The sequence below is a fragment of the Camelina sativa genome, chromosome 5 (genome assembly GCF_000633955.1).
Source record: "Camelina sativa cultivar DH55 chromosome 5, Cs, whole genome shotgun sequence".
Classification (NCBI taxonomy): domain Eukaryota; kingdom Viridiplantae; phylum Streptophyta; class Magnoliopsida; order Brassicales; family Brassicaceae; genus Camelina; species Camelina sativa.
Window position 1 is genome coordinate 18,729,267 of NC_025689.1, and position 9,172 is coordinate 18,738,438.

A 9,172-nucleotide genomic window follows, 5' to 3' on the forward strand; every position below is an offset into this window, starting at 1 on the left:
AGCTTGAGAATCAGAGACAATACCATCCAAATGGAGTTTCAACCGGTTGACCAAACACTTAGAAATGATTTTGTAAATGACATTACAAAGACCTATAGGACGATAGTCTGCTAGTGTTTCCGGTTCAGTAGTTTTAGGAATCATACAAATATTTGTGTTGTTAATCCCCGGTTTCATGTATGCCGTTGTAAAAAATTCTTTAACCTCCTTAATTATATCCTCTCCCACAACATCCCAACATTGTTTGTAGAATCTAGCAGTTAAACCATCTGGACCAGGTGCCTTGTCATCACCGATCATTGACAATGCTTTAAAAATTTCCTCACTAGAAAAGTCTCTTGTCAAGTCATCATTCATATCCTGTGTAACAGTTGGGACGAAGTCGGCAAAATCCAATGTTGACACCGGGTGATTTGTTGTAGAATACATGTTGTTGAAATACTCTGCTGCATGATGTCCAATATCTTTATCTCCACTAAAAACCTGTCCTTGATCATTCTTGATTGAAGTAATATAATTTTGAGCAAATCTGTTCTTAGTAGAGGCATGAAAAAATTTCGTATTTCTATCACCAACATGTAGCCATAAATTTCTACTTTTTTGCTTCCAATAGATCTCTTCTTGTCTGTAAGCAGTATTTAGTTGCTGTTTCAATCTTGGTATTAAATCTCTATCTGACCTGTGTAAGCTTGACATTGCACTGTTTAAACGGTATTGAAGCACATCTATTTGTTTCGCTGAGTTTAAATTGCTTTTACGTTTACAACGAGCCATGAACATACGACAATGTCGTATTTGATCCATTATGGTGTGATGACGTTGATCTTTACAAACGTTCCATCCCTCTTTAACGTAGCTTTTAAAATTAGCAACGTCCAGCAGCCTTTTATCAAAACGAAAGGGTTTTCGCAGAACTGGATCATGGCAACCAAACCGGAGCAGGACAGGTCTGTGATCAGACCCATTAAAGTCCAAAAACTCCGCTTCTCCCCTTGGAAATGTAGCTGACCATTCAGAGTTTATCAAAACTCTATCAAGGCAACACTTGACAGTGTGTGAATGTCTCTCACCAACCCAAGAAAACCTATCACCCGTAAACTTGATGTCCCAAAGATCACAGTAAGACAACATATGTCTAAAATCCCGGAATGTCCAGTCTGCTCTCATCGGTCCACCAATTTTTTCATTGTTAGAAAGGATCTCATTAAAATCCCCAACCAAAACCCAAGGTCCATCCTTAGAATGTGATAATTGATTCAAGTGATCCCAAAAGAAATGTCTCTGATCTTGAACAGGATGACCATAGACACAGGACAAATAAAACTGAAAGTTATAATATTTAACGTTTACATCAATGATTCTAGCATCCTTAGAAATTAAGGACACTTGAACATTGTTCTTCCACAACAAAGCCAAACCGCCACTCCTTCCACAAGGGGGCACAGTAATTATATTAGTAAATCCTAAGGAATTAGCAAATTCAACAACCTTATTACAGTTATTCAGAGTTTCAACTAGAAATAGCATATTAGGTTTATAGATACTGCAAATACTACGTAGTCTATATTTAGTCATAGATGTGCCAATGCCTTGGCAATTCTAGGAGATGATCGTCATGGACACAGTGGGGGTACCGGGCCCCCCGCGCCTCTGTCGATCTCATTTGGTGCAGAGCAGGAACCAGCAGACTCGACTCGCTCCTTCTTCTTGATCTGGCACAGGACCGCTTGATCTTCAGCAGCTTCCCATTGTTGGTAAAAAGCTTCAACCTCCCCCCTCTTACGCTTAGCGCTATTCTTTTCCTTCTCAAGAATCACTCCTTTATCCTCATGAATGGGAGAGAAAGTGTCGATGAACTGTTTGTTGAACTTGGCATGAAGATAACGAAGTCGTTCAGCCGTGAGTTCAGTATCTTCAAACACACTTGGTGGTTCACTTGGAACGGAAGAACTCGGGCCGGCACCCGGAGTTGAGAAATGATTCCGAAGTCCCGGTATTACATCAGCAGGATCAACAGTCTCGAGAGTATTAGCATCAGACAGGACATCACGCACAGCCTCAAGACCAGCCATGTCATTATTGTCATCATTAGGCGGTTCCTCTTGATAGAAATCAGGGTCCTCAGCATTCAGATCACAGTCGGAAATATCATGTTTAAGAGAACCGCATTTAGCACAGAACTTACGCAGCCTCTCAAAACGATACTTAATGATTGTGTTATCACCCACAGTGAATTGAAAATTCCTCTTAAACCTTAATGGCCAGTCTACATTCCAATCTATGCTAACCCGTACAAATTCTACCATATTAGCATTTTCATCAAAGTCTACCATTTCCACTGGTCTTAACTGATCTCCGACATACCTGGCCATATCATTGGAGAGGTATAGCAGTGGGATTCCTTGTATTTGAATCCAGAAGGGGATTATCTTCATAGTCTCTTCGGTGATATTCGGATGCCAACGATGAACCGTCAACATCCATTCGTTGAAAGACCACGGACCTCGACGTAAGACCATGTTAAGAGACTCTTCCGATTGGAAAACAAAAAGAGCCTTTCCCGGCCCCAGAATACGCCCAACCACGGTTCCTTCAACCCCCCAAATTCTGGGCATATGCCCTATCAAAGCCCGCAAGTTCTGTTTACGGGGGTTCACCGTTGAGACCACCAACGAGTACCGGTTAGCATTCACCGCCTTTGCAATGAATTGCGGCGGAAGCGGAACAGGGGCATCAGATATGCCCAAGTCCAAATCTTGGAGGGATTTTCTGATGTAATCACTCATACTCCACAATTTAGGAAATACGAACAAAGATAATGGATTAGAGAAGAAGGATTGAAGTGAAAAAAGTCCAGGAAGATCGAATTTATAGTGGATTGCCCATGGCGGTTTTCTCGAACGGTTATCCAACGAGAAAAACGGACCAAGGAAACTGCCATAAAGACGTTTTGACAGAAAGACCCCGACAGAAATTGCAATGTTAAAGACACAATCTTCAATCGGACAAAAACTCCGACAAGGAGACAACGAAGAAAAATCGATCTGCAGATCGCAGAAAAAATCGCCCCCAGAGAGAAGCGACGCCATTTATTGTCAACGACCCCGATATGAGATTAAAGTTGTGTATTTTAACTATATTTTTTTGGTTGATATGTTTTCACTCATTATTAAATATATTTTATAATTATAAATATTTATTAAAAAAATTGCATTTACTGATTGCAATCATTAGTTTAGTATGCTCAATTAGGATCACTTTGTCATAATTGTTTTGATGGTTGTAACTCTTTACCATAATTATTCACAAAATATCTTATATTTACAATAATATAATTTTTTTTTTTGCAAAGCTGTGTTTCTTTACCATATTATTTTTTATTTTGATGGTTATATTTCTACTAACGGTTTATGCTTAATATTTATGCATTTAAAGTTTTAAACCTACTTATTAATTTCTGCCTTTTAAATAATTTTAATTTTATTCGTAGAAGATACTTACAAACTATTCAATTACTTTGAAATGATTTCATAATATATAATTTAAAGTTTTAATTTTTTTCTGAAATACTTCTAAGTCCTAGTGAAGATTATTAATAGTAAAAAAAAACCAAATGAGAGGGTCGTAACCTAACAAATTGTCTCCACATATATAAATATCGAGAGAAAGAGTAGCCGCAAGTGTGAAAGTTGGAAAACTTATAAGAATATGACGACAATGTCAGATCTTTCTGTGGATTTGGTAGGGGAGATACTCTCTAAGGTTCGGTTAACATCTCTGACCGCAGTGCGATGTACTTGCAAATCGTGGAACGCTTTATCTAAGCATCAGGTTTTTGGTAAAGCACAAGTAGAAGAAACACAACAGTTTTTAGGGTTCACGGTTATGGGCTCTAAGGTTTGTTCCTTGAGATTCAATCTCCAAGGCATCCGCAACGAAGATGATGACGGTAGCGGACTTCACCAGAAACTTGGCGGAAGCAACTTGGTCGAAATTATAGTTCCAACATCTATAAAGCAAATAAGTGAACTTAACCAAGTCGATGTATGTAATGAAGTCTTTCACTGCGACGGCTTAGTCCTATGTGTCACCAAGGACCGATGGAGGCTCATGGTATGGAACCCTTATCTAGGGAAAATCAGATGGATTCGATTAAGAAAACAATTCGGGGCATATGACAATTTTACAATGGGATACGACAACAATAACCGTGACCACAAAATCATGAGGTTTTTTTCTGAAGACATAGAACGTCAAAGCTTAGAAATCTACAATTTTAACTCTAATTCATGGAGGGTTGTTGAATTCACTCCCATCTGTGCTTTAGAAAGCGGCGCGTCTTTGAGGGGAAATGCTTACTTTTTTGCTCAGGATATAATAGTGATTAAAGAAGAAGAAAAATTTAAAAATTATTTACTCTGTTTTGATTTTACAGCAGAGAGATTTGGACCGCATCTTCCTCTGCCATTTCACTCTTATGATGACGAGACTGGAGCTGTGACTCTATCTTGTGTCAGACAAGAGCAGCTTGCTTTGTTATATCATAACTGCGACTGCGAGACAGTTGAGTCATTAGATATTTGGATTACGAATCAGGTTGATCCCAATGCGGTATCTTGGAGCAAGTTTTTGAAAGTGGATATCACACGGCGTACTGGTTTTCCGAGAAACTTTGTACCTGGGAGCTTCTTCATTGACGAAGAGAAGAAAGTCGCTGTGGTTTCCGACGAATTTGCATCTGTTGCTGAGAAGACCGATGGCTACCAAAAAGTTTACATCATTGGAGAAGATGGATACTTCAAATCCTTTAAACTTAGATGCTCTAACCCACCTGACTTCCTTGCTTATGCTCCAAGTTTAGTGCACATACAAACCAACCAACCAGGCAAAACGAAAAGAAGAAAAAGGAAGAACAAAAGAAGAAAGATAGAGATTACTAATTAGTTCCATTTGCGATAGTACTTTATTTGTTACATGTTGCATCACCTTCTGTTTTCATTCATTGGCTTTCTTGTCCTTTTTAACAATTATTTAAAAAAATTATTGCTATTTAATTATCATCTAACAAAGCATTCAGATTTTGCATGTTTTTTTCAATTGTTCATGTCACGTTTTTCAGTATCAAACTAATTATATACCACAATGCATATTTCTCGTGATGTTTTCTTTGTGATTCTGAATCGCAACCCGTCTCCTTTTAATTGCACGAATAAAAATTTCCTTTTGTCAGTTGTTCAATGTTTGGTTTGTTGATGTGTGTTTTTGTGGAAGCGTCGTAGTTTTAGATTAGATGTGTGTGTAACATGGTCCAACAAAGTAAAGCCCTAGTGTTCTTTCATTAGCATTGGTCAATACTACTATTCAGTCTGAAACAAATAAGTGTTGCCTAAATATCTAATGAATAGAATTAAGTAATACCCTTCTCATGACATATGATCAAATATATATGTAGACTAGCTGCCAAATCTAGCCACTTGTTAGATAGCTGAATCTATAATATATACTTGACAGTTGAGATACTTGAGAGTTAATTTATACAAAACCAGCTAACTCATTCTTCTTCTATCCGAAATTGGAATTAACTCACTGCTCTACTAGTATCTAGATGTACATGCGAAATCTCCAATCTACACGTCCAATTTCTTGAAGGAGTCGCGTTACCGTGGAAAATATAAGGTTTGAGTTATGTAATCTAATCAACTTGTAGAGAATGGTAAATTTCTCAACAAAGCATAGCATTGTGACGAATCTTCACCATATGACAAGGCTATGGGGTCTCTCAGTCATAATCAACGGCTAAGAGTGTACTGTGGAAACTCTATTTTCATCTACCTTCAAAATAAAAAAATTATGTTACATTTTAAGGTGTTTCTACAATATTCTAGTGAGAAATCTTCTTTAGCTGTCATTTGGGTAAGTACTATCTAAATGCTCTCTGTCACAAACTGTTTTCAATACTTCAACATTAAGTTTGAATTTAAATATATATGAAAAAAAAAAACTTAGACTTTAAAATTTCATAAAGTATTTTAAGAAGAAAAATAGTTCTATATTTTAGTTATTTAACTAACCAAATGAAAAATATTGTTTAATTTCTTCTGCTCAAGGACATGACAGGTCCTCTGGTGCAAAGCTATTCTATTCCTGCAAACTCTCCACCCTGGATTGACAATAGGGAAGGAAGTAGCTCTAATGCTAGCCACGTTTTTGTTCATGTAATTAAAGTCTAAATGCAGCACGGATGATGATGGGAAACTTTGATGCATTGTTGATAATCACGAGAAAAGAGGTGTACTGAGATCAGAAGTTAATCCTTCATTCTTTTTGATTAAAAAAATGTATACCATGGAACGATTTATACAAACTCCGTTCTATATAAGTTCGTCACCAACATCAGTGAAAATACATGCAGAGGCACACTAAATAATCAATGACTGGTCAAAATATAAAGATCCCATAAAGAGAATCATATATATGTTAAGTAAACACTGACCGATGAAGGCGCTACTTCACAAAGACACGAGACTCTCGATGTGATTTGGGTAAACACTTAAGGTGTAGACATCGTCCTTAACAAGTCCAAATTCATCACCCACAGTTCCTTCAAACAAGACCTCTCTAATGCTGTTTCTCCTGGAATCAAAATATAAAATATAAAACGATTCATCAAACCTCCATGGTGCAAAGACAAGCTCACCAGCATTAGTAACACCTTTGAAGACTGGCTTTTTCATCTGTATTGGTTCCATTTTAGAAAGAGGCAAAACAACTCGTTTATGCGTCCATTCGTGTCCATCTCCATCCTTCAAAATCCATAGATCAATAGAAGGGAAATTCAAAGTATCAACTAAGGCTAATCTTCCGTCATACTCATACGGTATCATCCATGATCTCCCAAGAGAACAACTCTCCGGATATTTGATCTCATTAAACTTTTCAGAGCTGATATCAAAGCTCATTATACAACATTTCTCAATGCCAGCACCAACAGCAACAAGGGCTCTATAATACATGACTCCATTATTAATGCATCCACTACCTATAGTATGCCGGTGCTTAGGAAAACCGTTGGTTATTATTCTACATGATCCTTGTCCTGGAGCTCCGAATGTAAGAATCCAAATCTTGGAGTCTCCAATAATACGTAGTACTATGTATTTCGCATCAATCTGATCATATCCACAAATAGATCCAGCGTTGTATTCACCTTTTTGGGTGCCTTCAGGTTCAGGTAAAACGAAGGAGCGTTTCAGGGTAGGGTTCCACATCACGAGCGGTTTCGAACATTCCATGATAATCATCAAGCCGTGCACGAAATGAAAACTATATGTTTTACTAAAAGTAAGGTTTGGATATTGATAACTCCCGACATAAGAAAAAAGACCACCAGAACTATTCTTGTGTAGCGGAGATGAAAAAAAGCCCAGCATGTCGCCTTTATGAGCGGTTAGCAGTACAGAAGGCCGTAATGCCAAGGACCGAGTCGTGAAGGAGTTGATGAAATCTTTAGTTGTGGTGATGGCCGACCATAGCTTAGATACGGAGCGAAATCTCCCAACCGATTTGGCAGGGAGTCTCGAGAGTATCTCAATGATTAAATCCAGAGGAATATGTTCTAATTGAGATGTATCATCATCATGTGAGGACATTGACGATGAAGATTGTGTTGTTCTTTGAATATGTCCCGTCTTCTCTTCCATGGCCGATCGCTCCATTATTACTTCACTTTCTTTAAACCCTAATTTGTTATTAAACCCATTATATATATTGAACCATTTCCTATAAAATAGAAATTAGAAGATCTCGAATTTAATTCTCGAACCCATTATCGGACTCTAAAAATATTACAATCAAAAACAAAAAAGGAAAAGTAATGAGCTTGTTCGTTTTATTGCCGCAGATATGTTTGTTCGTTTTCTTGTCGCAGGTATTTGCGTCATGACGCTGTGGCAAACGCTGCGATCTATGTCTAACATTTTTAAACGTTGTTTTCATCCATCGGTCAAAAACATAGACGCATGTGGCAGCCGCAGCTGCCTTCGTCAACCAAATGAACAGCCCAATATAGGAAAATCGTAAGAATTGATTAGGGAGTGATGTATTCATCAAAAAAGAAATTTAAAATAAAAAACATGATTAGGGGAATCCATAAAGTACCAGAAAGCTGTTGGTATAGACTACATTACAAATTGTTGTCTTGGTACATGGTTTTTGTGTTCATATTTAGCTTCCATTCTTGGTTAGATACGTTTTTAAAAAAATTTGTTCACAGCATTCTTGATTAATTTTTTCTACCTAATTCTCAGAACCATCACTAACTTTTTGGAGACCACAATAAAAAAAAGGTTGAATTTTATACAGACAAACGGTCTGAACTCATGATATATAACTCCTCAATAGTACTTTTTATACCACCAGACCAAATATAAGACAGAATTTTCTTTTATATTTTAGAGGGCCACATTCTAATGCTTCATCAGCCTGGCCTATCGGTCGGCTCTGAATTTCTAATTATTGTAAATTTATCTGATTATTTTTGAATAGATTCAAATGTTATTTATTAACTTTAATTGGAAAACTAAATATTGCATTTATAAAATATCGTCCGTTAATGAATTTGGTTAGTTTTTACAATTTCAAAAAAAAAAAAAAGCTCATGGATTTAAATACAAGCAAGTAAATTGAAGAGACGATCTCGAATAGAAAGTTGTTGGGAAAATATGCTACTTCTTTCGTTTTAAGACTTTAATTTTTTTTTGAAAAATATAGAGTTTTGTATTTTCAGTGGACGTTTTAACCTATATATATTGTAACTTTTTTTTTTAAGTTACTAATTGGAGTGAAAAAATATTTAGTGTTTTAAAAAACAAAACAAAAACGTGTATGGCTCAACAAAAAATGTATGTAACTTATTAAAAGGTGGTCCACATCCAGAAATGAATACCCGCAAAAAGCACTTCAAGCCAATAGCACCGTTTCGAGCGTTGCAATATTGGGCTGACAAGCAATAGATAAGGTATGTCCGTTACGTTTAAAACCATTCACAAAAAAAGCAAAAAAAAAATAATAATGAAAGAGTCGTCGAGGATTCTTCTTCACCAATTTATTAGAAACCGAAAAAAAGAGAAAAAAACTTCCATACACAAAAAAAAAAAAAAAAAAAAAAAAAAGG

General features: G+C 36.7%; 2 pseudogenes; one reads left to right on the forward strand and one right to left on the reverse strand.

Moving 5' to 3' along the window:
* Positions 3,718-4,930, forward strand: LOC104789379 (annotated as a pseudogene).
* Positions 6,510-7,662, reverse strand: LOC104789380 (annotated as a pseudogene).